Genomic DNA, 23638 nt, shown 5'->3' with positions numbered 1-23638 from the left:
TATATATATAGAAGGCGTAACCCACACACGCTCACTCACTATGAATGATGTAGGGAAGGTGGACTGACAGACAAACCAGCCTGTAGTGAGAAGCAGAGGTGTAGTGCAGTGTAGGTGTGAAACCACTAAGATAAAGAGAAAGGGTGCAGTGTTTTAGCTTGCCCATTGGAGGGCAGTGGAGAGTGTAGGAGTGGGACTGAATAACTGCCATTGGTTAGAGAAACTGTGAGGTGATGGTGGGCAGAGCTACCAGAACTGGAAGTATAAAAGGCTGAGGAAAGATTCTGGAACAGTCAGTCAGCGAAGGGAGCACAGTAAAGAGGAAGTTCTGCTGAGGAAATAGAGACAGTGGAAAGGCTCCAGAGAGGACTGACAGTTGAGGCGGTCACGGGGGGGTGGCCCAGAGGACGGTAGCCGCAGACGAAGACGGCCTGGGGATATCATACGAACGGTGTGCTCAGACTGGTGCAGCGCTGTGGTGGTTGGGCCTAGGCCAGCCACAGTGGAAGAGCCACAGAGGACGCCACTATCATAGTTACAAAGGAAGTGAAGGTATCGGGGCCTGTGTACAGAGAAATGTGAAACGGCTGTGGTGAATTGCTGTTGTTGACAGAAGGATGGGCACTAAAAACGGACCTGTTCAATACAAACTCTGTCTCAGTCTCGTTTTGTCTGCGGCAAGAAGAGGGTCCCCCCCACGGTTGGTTATCCTACAGATGATACCTTAATACAAATTTTTGAAACAAGGTACTGTATCAGCATATACCAGGTGTGTCCAGTCTAGGGTTAAATTTCCATCTATACTTCCAGAATCAGACACAGACACTCACAGGCTCACTATGTATTACACCATAATTAAAAAAGTTGAAAAAGGGAAAGGTATTCATAGCGTACACCAGTATACAGTGTTGTGGTACTTTTAAATCTTCGTATATATTTCAATCTCAGCAAGCCAGTCAAGAATCTCCGCTACTGGAAACTACATGGATACAAGTATAGACGCAAAGTCAAGTGTTAGGAGAAATTTTGGAATTACTCATCGCGAGAAAACCTCCCGGTAGATGTTGCAGAGGCGATGCAGACCCTCAATTACTGTGTCTGTGGAGAAAGCAAAAAAGGTTCTTTGTGAAGAAAGGATTGCTTTATCGCTGTAGCGTGGATCACATCACTGTTACTCATCTCCATCAAATTGTGATCACAGAGAGAGATGTACCCATGGTCCTCACTGCCTATCATAATGTGTCTTGTCATTTTGGAGTGCAAAACACAGAAGCCACAGGCCGTAGGCGATTCTATTGGATTGGCATTAGAGACATTGAAAAATGGTGGCAGGAATAGCACACGTCTGTGACTATCACAACTGTGAAAGGTGATCATAAACCACCACTGCATCCGCTTGTAAGTTGACGTCCATTTCAAATGGTAGCCATTGATCATCTGAAGGTAGAGGCCAGCAGGACAGGCCATAGCTACATCTTAACCATCATTGATCTATACACCAAATTTCTAGTGGCCGTCCCTGTGAAGGATTTAACTGCCCAGACTACACAGCGGTGGAGCAGGGAGAGGTAAGTATTGCAACTTGCAAGTGCTGTGGCTATGACCAAGCAGGGGGGGCACAATCGTGGTCGATGGTACTGGCACAGGGCCCCTCATAGTACGCTGGTGTGTTTGACGGCGAGCGGGCCCTCCCACCATCTGAGACACTGTATTGTACTATGAGGGGCCCTGTGCCATTGCCGTCGGTCATCAGTGGGCCCATCCACCTGTTCAGAGCAACGGCACTTGCCCGGGTGCGCCAGGTCTTGACCCCAGCTGTTGGGGGAGGGGTGGGCAGCCCATTTAGGGAGGTTTTAAAATTGGCATATTTAGATGTGTTGGATGGACATTCAGCTGCTGCAAAGGGCGTAATTGGGCAAGTCCGAGGAAGAGGAGGAAAAACCGAGGCACTTTTCTGGTAACCTATGTGTCATCAGGGGAAGGTGGGAAAAAATCCTTTGAAACCCATGCATGGTTCATTTTAATGAAGGTTAGATCATCAACATTTTGGGTCGACAGACGGGTCCTTTTTCTGTCAGGATTGATCCAGCAGCACTAAAGACTCTTTCAGATAACACACTAGCAGCAGGGCAAGCGAGCTCCTGTAAGGCATATTGTGCCAATTCAGGCCAGGCGTCCAGTTTAGAGGCCAAATAGTCAAAGGGGAATGACCTGTGAGGCAGAATATCGATATGGGAGGAAAGTAGTTTGTAACCATAGTTGACAACTGCTGCCTAATGTCACTTTTAATCGATGCAGTCGTGTGAGCGGTACTTGAGAAATCATTCCACAACATGGTCATTAAACCCCTGTCTCCAACGCCACTTCTGCTGTGTGCACCACGAACACCTCTTCCATTGTGCCCACTATAGCTCATGGGAGAACCAGCACCGTTGCTGTGTGCTGGGAAAGCCTCAAACAAACGGTTTACCAGAGTTGCTTGTTTGTTTGCCAATATTATCTCTAGGTTCTCCTGTGGCATGATGTTGTGTAATTTGCCTTTTGTAGCATGGATCGAGGATGCTGGCCAGCCAGTAGTCGTCATCCCTCATTATTTTGGCAATGCGGGGGTCCCTTTTTAGGATCCGCAAGGCATAATCACACATGTGGGCCAATGTTCCAGGTGTCAATGATGCACTGCCCGTGGTGGGTGGAGCAGCAGCAGCAGTTTCTGGCAAATCCACAACCCTACAGTCACGCACAAACACTGAACACTGTCCCTGTCCTTGGAACGCCAGCATTTTCTCTTGCCACCTGAGAAACATCCTCCTTCCCAAAATAATCATCCCCCTCATCCTCCTCCTCTTCCTCTTCTTCCTCCACCTCGTCCAGGACAGTTCCCTGACCAGACAATGGCTGACTGTCAGCAAGGCTTCCCTCCTCCTCCTCCGCTGCAGACGCCTGATACCTAATGTGCATCAAACTTTGCATGAGCAGATGCATAAGTGGGATGCTCATGCTTATGATGGCATCGTCTGCGCTTACCAGCGGTGTGCATTCCTCAAAACACTGAAGGACTTTACAGAGGTCTTTCAGCTTTGACCATTGCACACCCGACAATTCCATGTCTTCCCTCAAACTGCCTGCTCGTGTATCCTCCCACAAATGCATTACAGCATGCCTCTGTTCACACAGCCTCTCAACCATGTGAAGGGTGGAGTTCCACCTTGTTGCAATGTCTATGATTAGGCGGTGCTTGGGGAGGTGGAGCAATCGCTGCAGCTTCTGCATAAGACTGGAGTGTACGGCCGAGCGACAGGTGTGCGAGCCCAGTCTTCGCACCTTATGGAGCAGGGATGTTAACTCCGGATAATTATTAAGAAAGCACTGCACCACCAGGTTCAAAGTGTGAGCCAGGCAACGTATGTGTGTGAGTTTTGCATGGGCTATGTCTGCCACAAAATTACAGCCGTTATCACTGACTACCTTGCCTGCCTCAAGATGTAGACTGCCCAGCCATGACTCTGTTTGTCGCTGCAAGTAGTCGTCCAGTACCTCCACGGTGTGTCTGTTGTTGCCCAAAGACATCATCTTTAACACAGCCTGCTGACGCTTATCACTAGCTGTTCGATAGAGGGACACCTCGTGTACAACACTGCCAGCTGCAGATGGAGTGCTCGTGCGACTGCGCTCTGTGGACGAGCTTTCGCTGATAGACGAGGAGGAGCGAAAGCCTACAGCCAACTGTTTCCTATACCGTGGGCTAGGCAGCACTGTTCCACCGCCGCTGTCCCCAGTGGAGCCTGCATCCACCACATTAACCCAGTGTGCAGTGATGGACACGTAACGGCCCTGGCCATGCCTACTGGTCCATGCATCCATTGTGAGGTGCATCTTTCCACTCACTGACTGTTTTAGTGCATGGACAATGCGGTCTTTCACATGCCGGTGGAGGGCAGGGATGGCTTTTCGAGAAAAGAAGTGCCGACTGGATAGGCCATAGCGTGGGACAGCATAGGCCATGAGGTTGCAGAAAGCTTCGCTTTCAACCAAACGGTAGGGCATCTGCTCTAATGAGATTAGTTTGGCAATGTAGGCATTCAAACACAGTGTACGCGGATGAGAGGATGAGTACTTTCTTGTCCTACTGTCTGGTCTGGTAGGGTGAGCTGGACTGGAGAGCTGCATATGGGGGAAGTAGCGGTGGACCGGATGGAGTGAGAGGGCGTTGGTGATGGTATTGGTGGTGATGGGCTAGATTCAGTGTTGTGTTGCAAAACCATTGTGATTCCCTGAGTGCTTTTGCCTTGCGATGACACCTCCACATTTACTGCTGGTGGTGTGCTTAACAGTGGCGGTGGTCTTACAGTGGGGGAAGCGATGGAGCATTGCTGGCTACCTTCAGTCGGAGCAGGTGCACATGTGCTACCTGAGATTTTGCAGTCCGTCCACGCTTGCAAGTGCATGTTGATTAAATGTCTAAGCATGCAACTGGTATTCAAATTTCTGAGTTGTTTACCTCAGCTAAAGGTCCTTCCGCACTTCTAACAGGTAACCTATGCCTCATCAGTAGGATTTTGGACAAGGAAGTGTCACACTACACACTTCCTACTATGGTAAACATTTTCTGGCCTTGCACGCTGTGCTGAGTTGACTGTCTGGTCAAGCTGTCCTGCAACTCTTTTAGTTTTTGTTCCACGTTTTAGGACAGCTACAGGCCTGCTAGGTAACCGCTGCTGCAATGTCAATGTCTGCTGCGGATCCTTCTCCTTATCTGAACTATTGCCAGCGCCACCCTCCTCCCCCAATGGATGCCAATCCGGGTCCAGAACTGGGTCATCCATCACCTCCTCTTCAAAGTCATCTGCACCTTCCTCTTTACCTTCCTCTGTGTCACCGTGTAAGGTGGTATAGTATGTGGGAAGGGGCACCTGGGTTTCATCAGGGTCAGATTCTGGCTCAATAGACTGTGAGGGCAATGTAGTGCTGTGGGTCCATGTACCAGCAGAATCATCTAGCAGTGGCTGTGCATCAGTGCACTCCATGTAAGATTCATCTTGGACTGGGGAATTCAGGATTTAACTGGATAACCCAGGCATGGTATGTGAAAAGAGCTCCATAGAGTAATCTGAAGTGTGGGCTGCCGCATCCTTAACTTTTGGTGGGGGTGAATGACACAAGGAATGGGGTATTTTTTTAACCAGAACCCTGCACTGACGACTCCGTGCTTGCAGGTTTCGACCGTTCAGAAGAGGAGGCAATAGAGCTGGTGGCTGTTTCGGCAATGTAAGCCAAAACCTGTTTCCGATGCTCCAGCTTTAAAAGCGATTTTCCTACTCCAAGAAAAGGCAACCTTACAGGCCTTCTTGGGCCAGAGGATGACGCAGGCTCAACACCTCCTGCCTTAGCTGCTATTGTGCTTTTGCCAGAAGCAGCCGATGCACCACCACCACCATCAGTACCAGCTGCGCCTCCCTGCCCACGTCCGCAGCCTCTTCCACCATACTTCCTCATGTTTGGGAAAATGTACCAAAAATACCTGCAGAGAGATAGTACTGTATGAGGAGCGTCCAGCTGTGTAAGGTGTATTAAACAAATTAAATCAACGTATATATTATGTCAGTCACAGACGCTCTCAAAGTATGTATTGGACCATAATCCAACAAGCAGATATACGGAACTGTATCAGAAGTGTACAGCTGTATACAATTTTTGTGCAACTAACAATCTCCGTATATGTATTTACTGAGTGTCACACACACTGACTAGGTATAAAAGTGACTGTACAGTAATGCGAACGGCAGATATACAATATTGTAGGAGAATTGGACAGCTCTATACGATGTGTGTAAGGAAAATTGTCAAGCTCTGTGTATTTGTATACGGACTGACACATGCTGTCTCTGTCTAGTTTTGACTGTGAGCAAACAGCAGATTACAAAACTGTTTGAAAAACGGACACGACTCTAAGGTGTAGGTCTGGAAAAACGGAGAAACTCCTCGCTTTTTTTTTTCCAGAGTCACACACAGGTAGCTTCTATTTGTCTGTGCTAGAAGGCGGTACACGGTAGTGTGTGAGGAGCGTACACCGCTGTACGGTGTGTGTATGTAAAATTGTCAAGCTCCATGTATTTGTATACAGACAGACACACACTGTCTCTGTCTAGTTTTGACCGTGAGCAAACAGCAGATATACGAAACTGTTTGAAAAATGGACACGACTCTAAGGTGTAGGTCTGGAAAAACGGAGAAACTCCTCGCTTTTTTTTTTCCAGAGTCACACACAGGTAGCTTCTATTTGTCTGTGCTAGAAGGTGGTACACGGTAGTGTATGAGGAGCATACACCGCTGTACGGTGTGTGTATGTAAAATTGTCAAGCTCCGTGTATTTGTATATGGACTGACACACGCTGTCTCTGTCTAGTTTTGACCATACTCAAACAGCAGATATGCGAAACTGTTTGAAAAACGGGCACGACTCTAAGGTGTAGGTCTGGAAAAATGGACAAACTCCTCGGCTTTTTCTTCCAGAGTCACACCCAGATAGCTTCTATTTGTCCGTGATACCAGCCGGTACACGGTAGTGTGTGAGGAGCGTACACCGCTAGACAGTGTCTGTATGGAAAATTGTCAAGCTTCCTGTATTTGTATACGTTCTGACACACGCTGTTTCTGTCTAGTTTTGACTGTAATCAAACAGCAGATATACGAAACTGTTTGAAAAACGGACACAACTTTAAGGCGTAGGTCTGGAAAACCAGACAAACTCCTCGGCTTTTTCTTCCAGAATCACACCCAGATAGCTTCTATTTGTCCGTGATACCAGCCGGTACACGGTAGGGTGTGAGGGGCGTACACCGCTAGACGGTGTGTGAAAAAATGCACGCTCAGTAACTCACCAGGACAAAATAATAAAATTTGGAGTGCTTTGAAAAAAGCAGTTTGAACAGCAGTGTGCACACAGCAATGCAGCTAGCAGGTAGCCTTAAAAGGCAGCCTAATCACCACCAGCGCTGCTGCACACAACAAGAATCCTCCCCTTTCACTGCACACTAACTGTACAGTGAAAACGCTATCAGCAGAAGCAGTTTTTTTCTTCTTCCCTGCCTAACGCTCTCCCTGTTCAGAATCAGCAGCAGCACCTCTCCCTATTGTAAGATCGGCAGAAGTAAGATGGCGTTCGGCGTTCACAGCCTTTTATACCCACTGTGACGCCACACAAAGCCAGCCAATCACTTCAATGCCCTTCTCTAAGATGGTGCTGGCCGCTGCGCATGTCATCGTGGTGCCCACAGTGTGCGTCCTCCATCATTGGGTGAGAAAAGGCGCTGAAAGCATCATTTGAAATGCGACTTTGGCGTGCTGATCAGCGACCTCATGGCCGACCTCACGCTAGGGTCGGGTTTCGATTGGCGAAACCCGACTTTGGCGAAAGTCGGCGAATTTTGAATCTGACCGACCTGTTTCGCTCAACTCTAGCCACCACCATTTGCTAGTTTGTGCACTGGTTTCCCATGGGCTGCAGAAATCAATATAAACTTTTCACTCTCACTCACAAAGCTCGACACAGGTCTGCCCTCCATTTCCACCTTCATCTCTGTCTACCACCCTACCTTTCCTCTCCATTCTGCTAATGACCATAGACTAACATTCTCTATAATCTGAATCTCCCACTCCCATGTGCAAGACTTCTCTCATGCTGTGACACTGTTACTGTGGAAAAAAGCTGGGGCAGAGGGACCCTATACTGTCCCTTAATGTACGGGAGTCCTAGTCTATCCCTAACCCCAGGGTTACTCCTGAAGTTGGAGATGCCTGGGTCTCATACCTCTCTTTGCTCCTACAAAATCCTAAACTGCTCCCCCCTTCCCCCCAAGGGAGTAACGGGGCAGGAGTGAAAGGGTAAACACAGGTTGAACAGACAGGAAGAAACGAAAGCACAATCCAACAGCAGACCCATAGTATAAAATGTGAAGGGGAAATGGGTGCACAGTAAAAAGGCAGTAAAGCTACATGTAAAAAACCAAAATGGAGACTAAAAGTATTCACACAAACCACATGCAACAATATCAAAACAACGAAGAGTGTCTCTCCAGATCACTTTTTCCAATTAAGCCAGGACCAGGATCAGAATGAAAATTCTATTGCTTGCTTGGAGGGAAGCCAGGCACAGGTTTTTACAGTTTTACTCATCGCTATTGGGAACCATGAAGTTTAAGTACATAATATGGAATATTTCCTGAAAAATATGAATCAAGTATAACAGTTATTTTGTATAATGCACTCGTGTTAAATACAAAAAAGTAAATGATAAACAATAATTTAAAACAAAAAACCATGGGAGGGAAAGATAGAAAAACTTAAAGCTTGCTGTGACACTGATATTGGTACACTATTAGTATGGAAACACATTTTGACTGGCCTGTGGTAAATCACAAATGAAAATCAACTGTGATTAATTGTTCGTGACTAGAGTTGAGCGATACCGTCCGATACTTCAAAGTATCGGATCGGAATGGATCGGCCGATCTTAAAAAAAAGTATCGGTATCGCCGATTCCGATACCGGAAGTCCCATTCAAGTCTATGGGACTTCCGGTATCGGAATAAGAAAAATCCTGTTTTTCCCTTGTACAGCCTCTCTGGGGTCTGTACGGGCCTTTCGGGGGGCTGTGCCGGCCTGCCAGGGGGTCTGTGCAGGCTCCGGTGGTCTGTGCCGGCCTGCCGGGGGGCTGTGCCGGCCTGCCAGGGGGGCTGTGCAGGCTCCGGTGGGCTGTGCCGGCCTGCCGGGGGGCTGTGCCGGCCTGCCGGGGGGCTGTGCAGGCTCCGGGGGGCTGTGCCGGCCTGCCGGGGGGCTGTGCAGGCTTCGGGGGTCTGTGCAGGCATCGTCCGATGGGACTACAAGTCCCATCGGGCGATGCCTGCTACCATGACAGTGATTGACACATTAGCCAATGATGGGACAGTAGTAGTCCCATCATCCGGCTAATGTGTTGAATGTAAAAAAAAAAAAAAAAATTACATGCTACATACATACAACATACATACTACATACATGCTACATTCATACTACATACTACATACATGCTACATTCATACTACATATATACTACATGCAACATACATACTACATACATACTACATGCAACATACATACTACATATATACTACATGCATGCAACATGCATACTACATATATACTACATGCTACATACATACTACATATATGCTACATACATACTACATATATACTACATGCATGCTACATACATACTACATACATACTACATATATGCTACATACATACTACATGCTACATACATACTACATATATACTACATGCATGCTACATACATACTACATGCTACATACATACTACATATATACTACATACATACCACATACATACTACATACATACTACATACATACTACATGCTACATACATACTACATATATACTACATGCATGCTACATACATACTACATGCTACATACATACTACATATATACTACATACATACCACATACATACTACATACATACTACATACATACTACATGCTACATACATACTACATACATACTACATGCATGCTACATACATACTACATGCTACATACATACTACATATATACTACATACATACCACATACATACTACATACATACTACATACATACTACATGCTACATACATACTACATACATACTACATATATGCTACATACATACTACATGCTACATACATACTACATATATACTACATGCATGCTACATACATACTACATGCTACATACATACTACATATATACTACATACATACCACATACATACTACATACATACTACATACATACTACATGCTACATACATACTACATATATACTACATGCATGCTACATACATACTACATGCTACATACATACTACATATATACTACATACATACCACATACATACTACATACATACTACATACATACTACATGCTACATACATACTACATACATACTACATGCATGCTACATACATACTACATGCTACATACATACTACATATATACTACATACATACCACATACATACTACATACATACTACATACATACTACATGCTACATACATACTACATATATACTACATGCATGCTACATACATACTACATGCTACATACATACTACATATATACTACATACATACCACATACATACTACATACATACTACATGCTACATACATACTACATACATACTACATGCATGCTACATACATACTACATGCTACATACATACTACATATATACTACATGCATGCTACATACATACTACATGCTACATACATACTACATATATACTACATACATACTACATACATACTACATGCATGCTACATACATACTACATGCTACATACATACTACATATATACTACATGCATGCTACATACATACTACATGCTACATACATACTACATATATACTACATACATACTACATGCATGCTACATACATACTACATGCTACATACATACTACATATATACTACATGCATGCTACATACATACTACATGCTACATACATACTACATATATACTACATACATACTACATACATACTACATGCATGCTACATACATACTACATGCTACATACATACTACATATATACTACATGCATGCTACATACATACTACATGCTACATACATACTACATGCTACATACATACTACATATATACTACATGCATGCTACATACATACTGCATGCTACATGCATGCTACATACATACTACATGCTACATACATACCACATATATACTACATACATACTACATACAATACATTCATACAATACATACATAGACATACAGTACATATAACATAGAGTAGCATACTTACCAATACTTGTCACATTGTTCCCCGAAGCCATTGTCTTTTACGGAATAAATATTAACATAACAAACCACAAAAATACTCACCCACGATCCGAAGCAGTCCACGAGTGTGTCCCACGACGATCTTGGGTAGAGAACTGCAGCATCAGCTGTTGCTGCCGTTCTCTACGGGCTGCAGGAATCCAATGACGGAAGGTAGGTATCCTTCCGCACTGTATTCCTCCGCCACTTAAAAAATAAAAAAGTCCCTAGTCTCACTTTATGCCATTGCTGCGTGGGAATTTCCCACACAGCAATGGCATAAAGTGAGACTAGGGACTTTTTTTTTTTTAAGTGGCGGAGGAATACAGTGCGGAAGGATACCTACCTTCCGTCATTGGATTCCTGCAGCCCGTAGAGAACGGCAGCAACAGCTGATGCTGCAGTTCTCTACCCAAGATCGTCGTGGGACACACTCGTGGACTGCTTCGGATCGTGGGTGAGTATTTTTGTGGTTTGTTATGTTAATATTTATTCCGTAAAAGACAATGGCTTCGGGGAACAATGTGACAAGTATTGGTAAGTATGTTACTCTATGTTATATGTACTGTATGTCTATGTATGTATTGTATGAATGTATTGTATGTAGTATGTATGTATTATATATGTGGTATGTATGTAGCATGTAGTATGTATGTAGTATGTATGTTGCATGCATGTAGCATGCAGTATGTATGTAGCATGCATGTAGTATATATGTAGTATGTATGTAGCATGTAGTATGTATGTAGCATGCATGTAGTATATATGTAGTATGTATGTAGCATGTAGTATGTATGTAGCATGCATGTAGTATGTATGTAGTATGTATGTAGTATATATGTAGTATGTATGTAGCATGTAGTATGTATGTAGCATGCATGTAGTATATATGTAGTATGTATGTAGCATGTAGTATGTATGTAGCATGCATGTAGTATGTATGTAGTATGTATGTAGTATATATGTAGTATGTATGTAGCATGCATGTAGTATATATGTAGTATGTATGTAGCATGTAGTATGTATGTAGCATGCATGTAGTATGTATGTAGTATGTATGTAGTATATATGTAGTATGTATGTAGCATGTAGGTAGCATGCATGTAGTATATATGTAGTATGTATGTAGCATGTAGTATGTATGTAGCATGCATGTAGTATGTATGTAGTATGTATGTAGCATGTAGTATGTATGTAGCATGCATGTAGTATATATGTAGTATGTATGTAGTATGTATGTAGTATGTATGTAGTATATATGTGTTATGTATGTAGTATATATGTGGTATGTATGTAGTATGTATGTAGTATGTATGTAGTATGTATGTAGCATGTAGTATGTATGTAGCATGCATGTAGTATGTATGTAGTATTTTTTTTTTTTTGTTTAACATTTAACACATTAGCCGGATGATGGGACTACTACTGTCCCATCATTGGCTAATGTGTCAATCACTGTCATGGTAGCAGGCATCGCCAGATGGGACTTGTAGTCCCATCGGACGATGCTTGCACAGACCCCCGGACATCAGCACAGCCCCCCGGCAGGCCGGCACAGCCCCCCGGCAGGCCGGTACAGACCCCCACAGTGTGCACAGACCACCGGCAGGCCGGCACAGCCCCCCGGCAGGCCGGTACAGACCCCAGGCAGTCCACACAGCCCCCCGGCAGGCCGGCACAGCCCCCCGGCAGGCCGGTACAGACCCCGGGCAGTCCACACAGCCCCCCGGCAGGCCGGCAGAGACCCCGGAAGGCCCGAAATGACGGCGCATCATGATGCGCACACACCGCGCATCATGATGACGTCAGGCTGTCAATCAACTTTGAACTTCCGATTCCGATGCCGACTTCCGATATTGAAAAAATATCGGAAGTCGGTATCGGAATTCCGATACAGCAAGTATCGGCCGATACCCGATACTTGCGGTATCGGAATGCTCAACACTATTCGTGACCTTGTGACATGACTTAGCCAATGAATGATGTTTTAAAAAGTCACATGGTAGGCCCTGTTCCTTTGTCCCAATGGTAACAAAGGCACTGTCTGAGGACATTAGAACTGATATTATCAGCAAACCCAAGACTTTCAAAGGGTATAAGGCCATCTCCAAAGACCTTGGTATCCCAATTTCAATAGTGCACAATGTTATTAAGAAGGTTGCCAAGCATGTTACCGTCAAGAACCTCCCTGGACCTGGGGGAAAGAGGAAAATTGACAAAAGATGTCTTTGAAGGTTGGTACTAGTGATGGGCGAGCACTAAAATGTTCGGGTGCTCGTTGTTCGGGTCAAGCAAATTGGAATACTCGGGTACTCGGACAGAACAATGTGCCCAATGTAAGTCTATGGGAGACCTGAGTATTTGTACCGTGATCCCCCATGGTTCCTTTTAAGGTCTAAAAACATCAGAAAATGTTGGAAACACTGCTCAAATGACACGGGGACATCATGGGGATCGCCCCTGGAAGCATTCCTGACTTCTATTTCACAGCTTTAAACAATGTTTTCAGTTTCATGCCATTTTTACCAGTGCACCAAAAAGCATACCAAAACGAAACCAACACGGATTTTGCTGGGAAATATGTTAAGGTACATCCTTCCCAGGTTAATGACTTGTATATAAGGCAAAATAAATAACCCCAGACCAAAATGTTCTTCTCACACTTGGGCTATGTTCAGTCACTTCGTTTTGAAGCATTTTTCAACATTAACATTGCTTTCAACCAATACTATTGCATTCACAGGGAAATATTGTAACATTTAACAACCCTAGCTGGCCATGTGGTGTGTGACACATAAGGAGACACATCTTGTTTCATTTCTCTTAAAGTCACAGGCTATTTTTAGAGGGGCATCAGGCAGCATTAATCTGCTTAAAGGGCCATTATTAAACAGTGGGTCTCCTATGCTGTTATTGCCTATGCAGTGAGTGCCTGGGCTGCCAAGAATTACAACCCGCCTCAATACCCCTTTCATGAGAGGTACAGGAGGGCCACCAGAAAAAATGTTCCATTGAATAGAAGGTCTGCCCTGATATCAAGTCATATGCACCCCAATATGCCTTTGAACCTAGATACTGCAAGGCCACATGAAAACCCACTTCACAGTCTTCAGTTGGTCCTGCCATACTGTTTCCTTATTCATTGAATGCAAGGGCTGCCTTGACCCAAATTTGCGTTCACCCCTATCCCCCCTTGGATGAAACATGGAGGAGGGCCTCCTTAAACAAAATGTTCCTTTACAAAGTAGCGGGTCTCCTAGACTCTTAATGCCCATACACTAAGTGTATGGGCTGACAAACATTTCCCCATGGGGGGTACATTTTTTTAAAATATACTATGGGAATCAGAGACACCCTTGCCAAAAATGTGACTGCCTGTTGCAGCACAGAACACGTTAACCCTGGTGATCTTATGGCAGAAAATGAGGAGACATTGATGAAAGCCTCATTAAAAAATAGACCCAAAGTTAAGGAGCGGGTCTCCTAGACTTGTAACTCCCATACATGCAGTGCATGGGCTGACAAACATTTCCACATGGGGGGTACATTTTTTCAAAATATGCTATGGGCATCATAGACACCCTTGCCAAAAATTGGACTGCCTGTAGTAGCACAGAACACGTTAACCCTGGTCATCTAGTGGAGGACAAGGAGGAAACAACGATGAAGGCCTCAGTAAAAACTAGGTCCAATGTAAAGGAGTGGTTCTCCTAGACTTGTAACACCCATACACGCAGTGCATGGGCTGACAAACATTTCCCCATGGGGTACCTTTTTTCAAAATATACTATTGGCATCATAGACACCCTTGCCAAAAATTGGACTGCCAGTAGCAGCACAGCACACGTTAAGGCCTCTTTCACACATCAGGTTTTCGCCGTCAGGCGCGATCCGGCGCTTTTGACAGAAACCGGATCCGGCGAAATGCAATGCCGGATCCGGTTTACCCCCCATTGACTTGCATTTGCGCCGGATTGCGCCGGATGGCCATGCGTTTCATCCGGTTTTCGCCGGATCCGGCAATGTGTCGCGATCCGGCGTCTGGAAAAAACGGCTACTGTAACGTTTTTTGTCTCCGGCGAAAAAGCCGGACACGCCGGATCCGGCGCATCCGGCTTTTTCACACAATGAAAGCCTATGAGCGCCGCCGGATCCGGTTTTTTGGTCTGAGCATGCTCAGTAGCTCTGCCCACAGGAGATATATAAAAGCAAGACAATGGGACCCTCAGCCACACCCAACATGCCACCCAAGCCAAGAACCAGGAGCAGGAGAAGGCAGCAGACATCTGCAGCAGCAGCACCATCAGCACCACCCCAAATGGAGCAGCAAATGGAACATGCTGAGGAGGGGAGTCCAGCAGCAGATGAGAGACGGTAATTATCAAATCCCCCATTCCTCCAAACTAGGGCCATGGAATATCAAGATATTCATTGGCCCTTTGTTTCTCTTTATTCAACAGACGCCAAAGAGATGCAGCAGCAGCAGCAGCAGAAATGGCATCACTGGCAGCAGCAACAGCAGCAGCAATACCCACAGCCATGGAGTCTGGCCATCAACAGGACAGCACATCTTCTTCTGGGAGCCCTCCCTCGCATCGTCAGCGTTTGACGGTAAGTTTTTATTTCCAAAATCCATCATCTCTGTAATATATGTCTATTCATTGCCTTTTATTTCAAAACAGGAATCACAAGATGAAGAGGAGCTCCCAGAAGAAGAAGGAAGGGGTGGACAGACACCTGGAGTGGGCTCACAATTGGTAAGTTTTTTGCATCAAACGCAGAAACACAACATCACACTACACACAACACATAGAAAACAATGTTCTGCAGACCACACACAGCAAACAAATGCCTACATCCAAAGACATAACATTTTTTGTTTTCTTCTCTAGTCTTCCCAATCTGGTGCTCGGCCAAGAGGTCCTCGCAGTGCCTCCCAGGGTCGTCGTGACAGCAACGCGGCGGTCACCAGCGTGTAAGTATAAATATTTTTGCTTTGTTTTTTTGCACTTTTTATTTCATTTCTTTTGTGGAGGCTAATTATGTTATTTTTGTCTTTTTCTTTAACAGCCTTCACAGCGTGCTCCCGACTCTGACGGTGAGGATGGAGGGATTGATGTGGACCGCCTCATCGATCTCGTCAGAGAAAGGGAGCCGCTCTGGAATATGGCTGACCGCCGCCACGCTGACCTGATCGTTACCCGACGACTCTGGGAGGAAATCTGTTCTCTCCTTGTGGGCCGCTGGGAGGACCTCGATGTTCGGGCCCAGATTAAAGAGCGTAAGTATATACAGTACCGGTTGCTTGATGTAAACCAGTGTTTCCCGACCTCCCGTCCTCGTGGTCCCCCACGGATCATGTGTTCAGGATTTCTATTTACTATGGAAATCCTGAAAACATGACCCCTGGGGACCATGAGGACTGGAGTTTGTGAAACACTGATGTTGTATACTAACCACTCCTTTCTCGTTTCAGGGAACAGAATTGTGAATCGGTGGCGGTCTGTGAGGGATCGTTTCAAGAAGGAGTTCAATAAAGAGATGTGGGCCCCGAGTGGATCTGGAGGACGCAGGAGCAAGTACAAGTACGCACAAGCCCTGTCGTTCCTCCGGGAAACAATGCTCACCAGAAGGTAAATATTACACACCACATGTGAAAAAAATGTTAGATGTAACTTTTTTTTTTCAGCCAGGGCCATACCATGTCAGTATTTTAATTGTTTTTTTTTCTCTTTATTCCACAGCACGGTGAGCAGCACTCGGGAGCCTGCACGATTAGACCCTTCTGAGGCGATCCCTGAGGAGACCGGCACCGAGGGACACTTCGACCGCCCCGGTACATCTGCACCTTCCCAGCCTTCCCACACATTCGACCCATCTGTCCCATCCACCAGCACAGGAGCATCGTGGCCGCCTACATTACATGAAGCTGCTGGTGAGGAGATCGCTTTCCCTTTACCCCACCCTTCTGCCCCTGCCACCTCTAGTACACCTGCGGGTACTGGGCGGCAGCGGCAGAGGGGTCAGGAAAAGGTTATGCGCAAGAGTTCTTGCATCTGAATGCATCTTTCCAGAACTGTCTAAAAGTCTTGTCAGAGCAAATCTCCGCAGGCTTTCAGCAGATCAACTCCAGCATTCTGGAGGTGAAGACACTTCTGCAAACCATGCATTCAGAAGCAAGATCTTCGCCAAACCACACCTTTTTCAGGTCTGTTGTGGAGCGCATGGCAACACTATCTCCTACCCAGCAGATGCATGTAATGCATTCCTGCCACGGTGCTCTACAGCAGGTTACCTCCCAACCTCCACCTCCCACCACTGTAGTTCCTCCACCTGCACCCCCTCCAGCCACTTTCCATCCTCCCCCTCCTATTACATCTGCACCCCCTCCAGCCACTTTCCATCCTCCCCCTCCTATTACATCTGCACCCCCTCCAGCCACTTTCCATCCTCCCCCTCCTATTACATACCAGCAACCTCACCAGTACCAGCAACCTCCCCAGTACCAGACATCTCCCCACTTCCAGCAACCTGCCCCGTACCAAACTCCTTCCCCGTACCAAACTCCTTCCCCGTACCAAACTCCTTCCCCATTCAACTTTCCATCAACATCATCTGCTCCTACAGTCCCTGCCCAACCCTCCACTCCACCACCCACCACCTCTTCTGCCTCCCACATGTCCACCCATTCTGTAGCTTTTTCCACACCTTCACCTCTAACTGTTCCTTCCCCACCACGATCCCAGTCCTCTCTCCACACACCCAGTGTCGAAGTGTCCCGCAGCCCCTCCAGCAGTATTTCCACCCCACAGTACACAGATTTGTAATGTGTGTTTTTTGTAATAAAAATGCCCATTGGGTTTAAAACCTTTATTAAAAAAGTTTTTTGCACTTTAAAAACATTTTACAGAAAAAAAAAAATTTGAAATAAAAGTTAAATTATCGTTTCACAATGGTTGTCTGTCATTTCTTTCTGCGGCGAACTATGTTTAAAAAAAAGATTAAATACAGGGTATTTCAAAGGTAAAAAGGTATTCAAAACCAGGTATATAACTGTGGGTAAATTTTAGCTTTTTGCCACAGTTGTGTTCCTGGTTGTGTTTGAAGCAAAGTATTTCACCTAAAAAGTTGTGTTTATTGTTGGTGATTTCCTACCAATGTACACAACTTTTGTTAAAAGGTGAAATACTTTGCATAAAACACAACCAGGTACACACCTGTGGCCTAAAGGTAAAAATAGTAAGACCATGACAAGATAGCCAACTTTGGTTGGCAAAGGTATATACTGTTGGTCCAGAAGGTACACAAGTTTAGGGCACAAATCTTTCACACTCTGTCATCCCAGTGTACTCTGCCTTGAGGTGACATAAAGTATAGTGGAAAATTGTCCCTGAAACCGTCACAGAACTTCTAGTGGTAATATTTCCAATGACAACATCCATCTTCGCCAGTAACTTGCTCTTCTCTCCAACCTGCACTTTCTTCTCTACAACCTGTCAAAGAAGGGCTGTAGGAACATGCTATATATAGTTTTCCAGTAGCCAATCCCGTTCGGAAGGCCACAAGGGTCAATTTTAAAAACCGGATCCGGCGTAATCCGTCGAAAAACGGATAGAAAAACGGATGAACCGGATGAGACGGATCCGGTTTTGTCTGTCAAGAACAAGACGGATCCGGCAGAAAACCGGATCCGGCACATCAGGTTTTCCAAATCATTTGCCGGATCCGGCATTCCGGCACGACGCCGGATCGCGCCTGACGCCGAAAACCTGATGTGTGAAAGTAGCCTAACCCTGATTATCTAGTGGTGGAGAATGAGGAGACAAAATGATAAGTCATACTGAAATCAAACAAACAAATTAAAAATGTGAATCCATCTGTGAAAGAAAATAACAAAAGGGAGGGGCGAACACAGGCTCATAGATATGAAGCCAGAATGTGTCCAACAAGATATGTTTTTCCCAGCAACAGCTCAGAGACTGGGATATAAATAAAAATATAGTGCCTTTTGCATCATGGAATACTTTCAGCCTGGTGTTCTACTGGTTGTGGATGATGAGGATGAGGATAAGGAGGAGGATAACACCAAACAAACCCAATAAGGAAGCAGTTAACCATGTGTAATTGTGAAGAGGTGTATGAGAATACATCTCCCCAACCAACCAAAAAAATAATTTGAGGTTATGTTTCGATCATTTCATTGGGTGGTGTACAGAAGTCTGACCCTATCCAGCCCTTGTTCATTTTTATAAGAGTCAGCTTGTCAACATTGTCAGTTGACATGCGGATGCGCTTATCTGTTATAATTCCACCATCAGCACTATACAGAACGCTAGCAGCAGGGCTATCCAGGACCTCCAAGGCTTAGAGAGCCAGATCATTTCATGTGTCCAGCTTGGATATCCAATAATTAAAAGCGTAACTCAACTGTAAAGCGCTGCGGAATATGTTGGCGCTATATAAATAAAGATTATTATTATTATTATTATTAAAAGGCACAGAGGAATCCCGGAGGACATTTGTACGATCTGCAAGGTACTCCCTCACCATCTTCCCAAACATTGCACTTCTTGTGACACCACCCCTTGCCTCTGTGGTGGCACAATGAGAGGGTCTAAGAAAACTGTCCCAGAACTTTGCCATTGTTCCTCTGCCTGAGCTGGATTGTACTTCTGTCTCTCTTGCTTGGACTCCTTGGCTGTACAACAAACTCTGATGTCTGCTGCCAGCGTACTCACATGGGAATTTTTTAAGTAATTCCAGTACAAGGGCCGTGTGGTACATCAACATTTTTGTACACGTCTCTGCCTCTGGAATAAAGCGTAGCGTGGGCCTAGACGTGTCACCAACCAGTAATGAGTGTCCCCGAAAATTTTTATAATGCGAGGGTCACGTGAAATGCAGCACAACATAAAGTCAGCCAAGCGTGCCAGACTACTAACAGGCAATACTTCCGTGTCCTCACCAACAGGATGACAGACCATGCTATCCTCCTCCTCCTCATCCTCCTCCTCTTTCTCCTCCCTGTACTTAAGCCATCCCCGCTGAACAGACTGTATGACAGTTGTGCTTGTAGTACCGTCTATAGCACATGAAAGGAGCTGTTCTTCCTCCTCCTCCTCATTGTCTACCAATCCATGTTGCGACGACATGAGGCTGGGCTGAGTGTAATCACCCTCTATGGTTCCTTCCTCGTGCTCTGCCTGCAATGCATCATCTTTAATTGTGAGCAGAGAGGTTTGCAGAATGCTGAGAAGTGGGATGGTGATGCTAATTATGGCATCATCGCCACTCATCATCTTGGTGCAGTCCTCAAAGTTCTGGAGGATGGTACATATGTCTGACATCCATGTCCACTCCTGAGGTCTTATGTGTGGAGTCGCAACTGAATATCGACGGCCTTGTTGATGCTGGTAGTCAGCAACTGCACTTTTCTGCTCACAAATCCTTTGCAACATACGCAGTGTGGAGTTCCAATGCGTGGGGACATCACACACCAGTCGGTGAGCCGGAAGATGCAAACGCTGCTGAAGTCCAGCAAGTGCGGCTGAAGCTGTAGCTGACTTTCTAAAATGGGCAGACAGACGGCATACTTTCACTAGCAGATCCGACAGCTCCAGGTAGCTTTTGAGAAAACTTTGAACCACGAGGTTAAGCTCATGAGCCAGACAAGGTACGTGTGGGAGCTCACCTTGCCTCAGGACCACCACCAGCTTCCGGCCATTGTCACACATGACCCTACATGGCTGTAGGTTCAGTGGTGTCAGCCAAATATCTGACTGATCTTTCAGCGCTGTCTACAACTCTTCTGCATTGTACGGTTTGTCACCTATGCAGATTAGCTTCAGCACAGTCTGTTGCTGCTTGGCTGAGGCAGTGCTGCAGTGCTTCCAGCTTCTGACTGATGTGTTCATTTCAGAGATGGAGGCTGAGGAGGAGGAGGTGCAGGAATTGTAGATTGTGAGCAAGCCTGATTGAAGAAGGGCCCGCAATCCTCGGCGTAGGGAGGATGTGTTCCATCCCAAGGTCCGACTGGGTCCCGCCTTCCACTATGTTAACCCAGTGTGCCATCAGTGAGCTGTACCATCCCTGCCCACAAGCACTTTTCCACGTGTCGGTGGTTAGGTGGACTTTACCAGTAACAGCATTCTTGAGGGCATGTGTAATATTCTGGGACACATGCTGGTGTATGATTCTGTCACTTCGTGTATGGGCTGTCAAACATATTCCCCTGTGGGTTACACCTCAACCGTTTTCAGAACAAGTTGTAAGATAGCACTTGTTATGTGGGTTGGGGATACTTGCTTTGCAGCCAAATAATAAATAGTCCGGCATGGGTTTTTCATAAAAACATCAACATAGTCCATGCGGTTAATTCAGCATCAAACCCAAAGCAATATGCAACAGAAAGTTCATATCCAAACAGCATCGCGTCCATGACAGAGCTCCGCTCTGTTAACCCTGTGGTCACACAGGCTTGGCTATGTCCAGTACACAGGCTCTCTAGCCTCACAGTTATTTCCCCTGTCCGGGTTACCTCATAGCTGCTTCTCAGTCCTGACGTTCATTCCCTCTCCTGGGAACTCTCAGACACGTGCAACCATGATACACAGCGTCCCAGGTGCACTCAGGAAGGCAGACACATCTTCCTGCCTGAGACCTTCCATACGGACCAACCGGGTCCAAGCATTCACTCATGTGACCTACCCTGGTCACCTTATATGGTCCATAGCCACACCCACCGGATCACATGGCTATGACGTCATCACAGGTCCTACAACCGGTCATACACATATGCTTTACTATGGGTGTTTTAGACACATACCCCTGGATGGATTTGTAGGTGAATGGTCTCACCCGTCTCACCAACCATGTAAAGGCTTCCCTAAAACATTGGCACAGAACATCAGCAGTAGCTCTGCTGATCAATACATAACCAAGCCTTCATCCCAAGGCCACTCACCTTGGGATACATAACGGTCCTTTAGCACCCTACTCCTGTTACCACACTGGATATGCCTGTACACCCATCATGGGACACCCACACAGTGCCCCCTAGCGGACACAGTGGTCACTACACCACATACCTCCCCCCTCTGTTCAAACTTGTGGGGTTGAACACACGACATCACCCCGGGATCTCGAGACCGGGCACCCATGTCATCTTTCCCAACAGGTCAAGAGAACTGTCTCCATCTATTTTGTCTGTCACATGGCCTCATCTCTACATTAGGCCTCCCTCGCCCCCAGCGGTCAGAATATCGGTCTTGGGCTTTGGCCCTCCAGTCACAGTCTGTCTGCTTCATCAGACACTGTTTAGTCTCCATCCTTTCCCTGTCTTTTTCGTTCCCTGACCGGCTCTCCCGGTTGGTGTGGTCATAAGTCTTAGTCAAGCCTGCTGTCTGGCCTGAGTCTGACTCATTCAGCGTCTCACAGGAACTACGGTCTCTCAGCCTCGTACTGCCCATCGAACGGCCACTTGCAGACTTTTGATGTCCTGGCCTTGTTGACATTCTTCGGCCACCTGCCATGTCACTACTTGGAGGGACCCTTCGGGTCCTTACATCTTGGGTTGAAGGTGGCCGCCACCTGATGTTCCACACCTATTTGTTGATCCGCAGTCGGTCCAGCCTCATCTGCTCAATCTCTTGCTGGTACCTCACCCGATACTCCAAGAGCATCCGAATGTTCCTCAGGCTTTCCATGGAGCCAACCACCATGACGGGAATCATGCCCTCTTCACCTGATACCTGGACTTCATCATACGGAGGGATCCTCACCCTTGCCACACCGAAGATATTTACAAGGTCTTGCATTACCTTCCCAAGTCTTCCAATGATTTTCCCAATCAGACCTTTGGGTACGGGAATTATATCTTCTCCCAAGCCCAGCCGTTTCTTTGCTTCCTTTGCTAGCTCTAGGCATCGAGCAGCTTTCATATTACTCTGCCTAAACAACTGAATAGCGTGGAGACATTGCAGATGCATATTTTTCAGGACAGCTACCCGGTTTGCTGTGTCTTCCCTGGCTGATATTACCACCAACTGCCGAGTCTCAGGTGCCCAGTGCACCTAACATGCTTTGACCGCTCTTTTAAAAGCCTCACGCACACCTTCCTCAGTAGAGGCTTCTTGCATGTCTTCGGCACGTCAATCACAGACTTGAAGGTCGTGGTCCTGCTCACTTCTTGGACAGAAGGCTCTGGGTTTACCACGAACACTTCCCTCACTACAGTTGTCCCGACCGGGTGAAAATCTTCTTCAGCACTTGGCTCCAACTCTTGATGAAATTCAGCCTCTTCGCGACCCGTTGCCAAGATGGGTACTGGCAGTTTCGTCTTATCACTCGCGCTCGGCCGCTGTAAATCTTCGTCCAACTTCTCCCGCAGAAGATCTCTTACAGTTTCTTTGAGCTCCAAGATTTCTTTCTCGAGCTCCTCGACCCTGTGCTCGGCCATTTGTCTCAGGACTCTTTCTCAGTTGACATGTTCTTCCACTGTCTCTTTTATCAGCTGTATCTCATGATCCTGTTCCCTTTTGGCCATCACGTGTCGCACCACTACTTCTTTAATTATATTTTCAATGGGTACCACTGGGTCAGCCCCATCAGTCGAGTGAACCCTCCAGTTACCGTCCACCCGTGTGTCTAGTCCAGTTGTCTCATCTCCCAGCCCACCATCCGTCATGTCACGAGACGTCAGGTCCATAAGTTGGGCAGATGAACCCCTTCTTCTGGTCACTTCTACAACTGATTCGTCC

Source organism: Dendrobates tinctorius, unplaced genomic scaffold (assembly GCF_039654945.1).
Source record: "Dendrobates tinctorius isolate UK_male_01 unplaced genomic scaffold, ASM3965494v1 ptg000024l, whole genome shotgun sequence".
In the NCBI taxonomy this organism is placed as follows: Eukaryota; Metazoa; Chordata; class Amphibia; order Anura; family Dendrobatidae; genus Dendrobates; species Dendrobates tinctorius.
Note: the sequence above shows the minus strand (reverse complement) of the source record.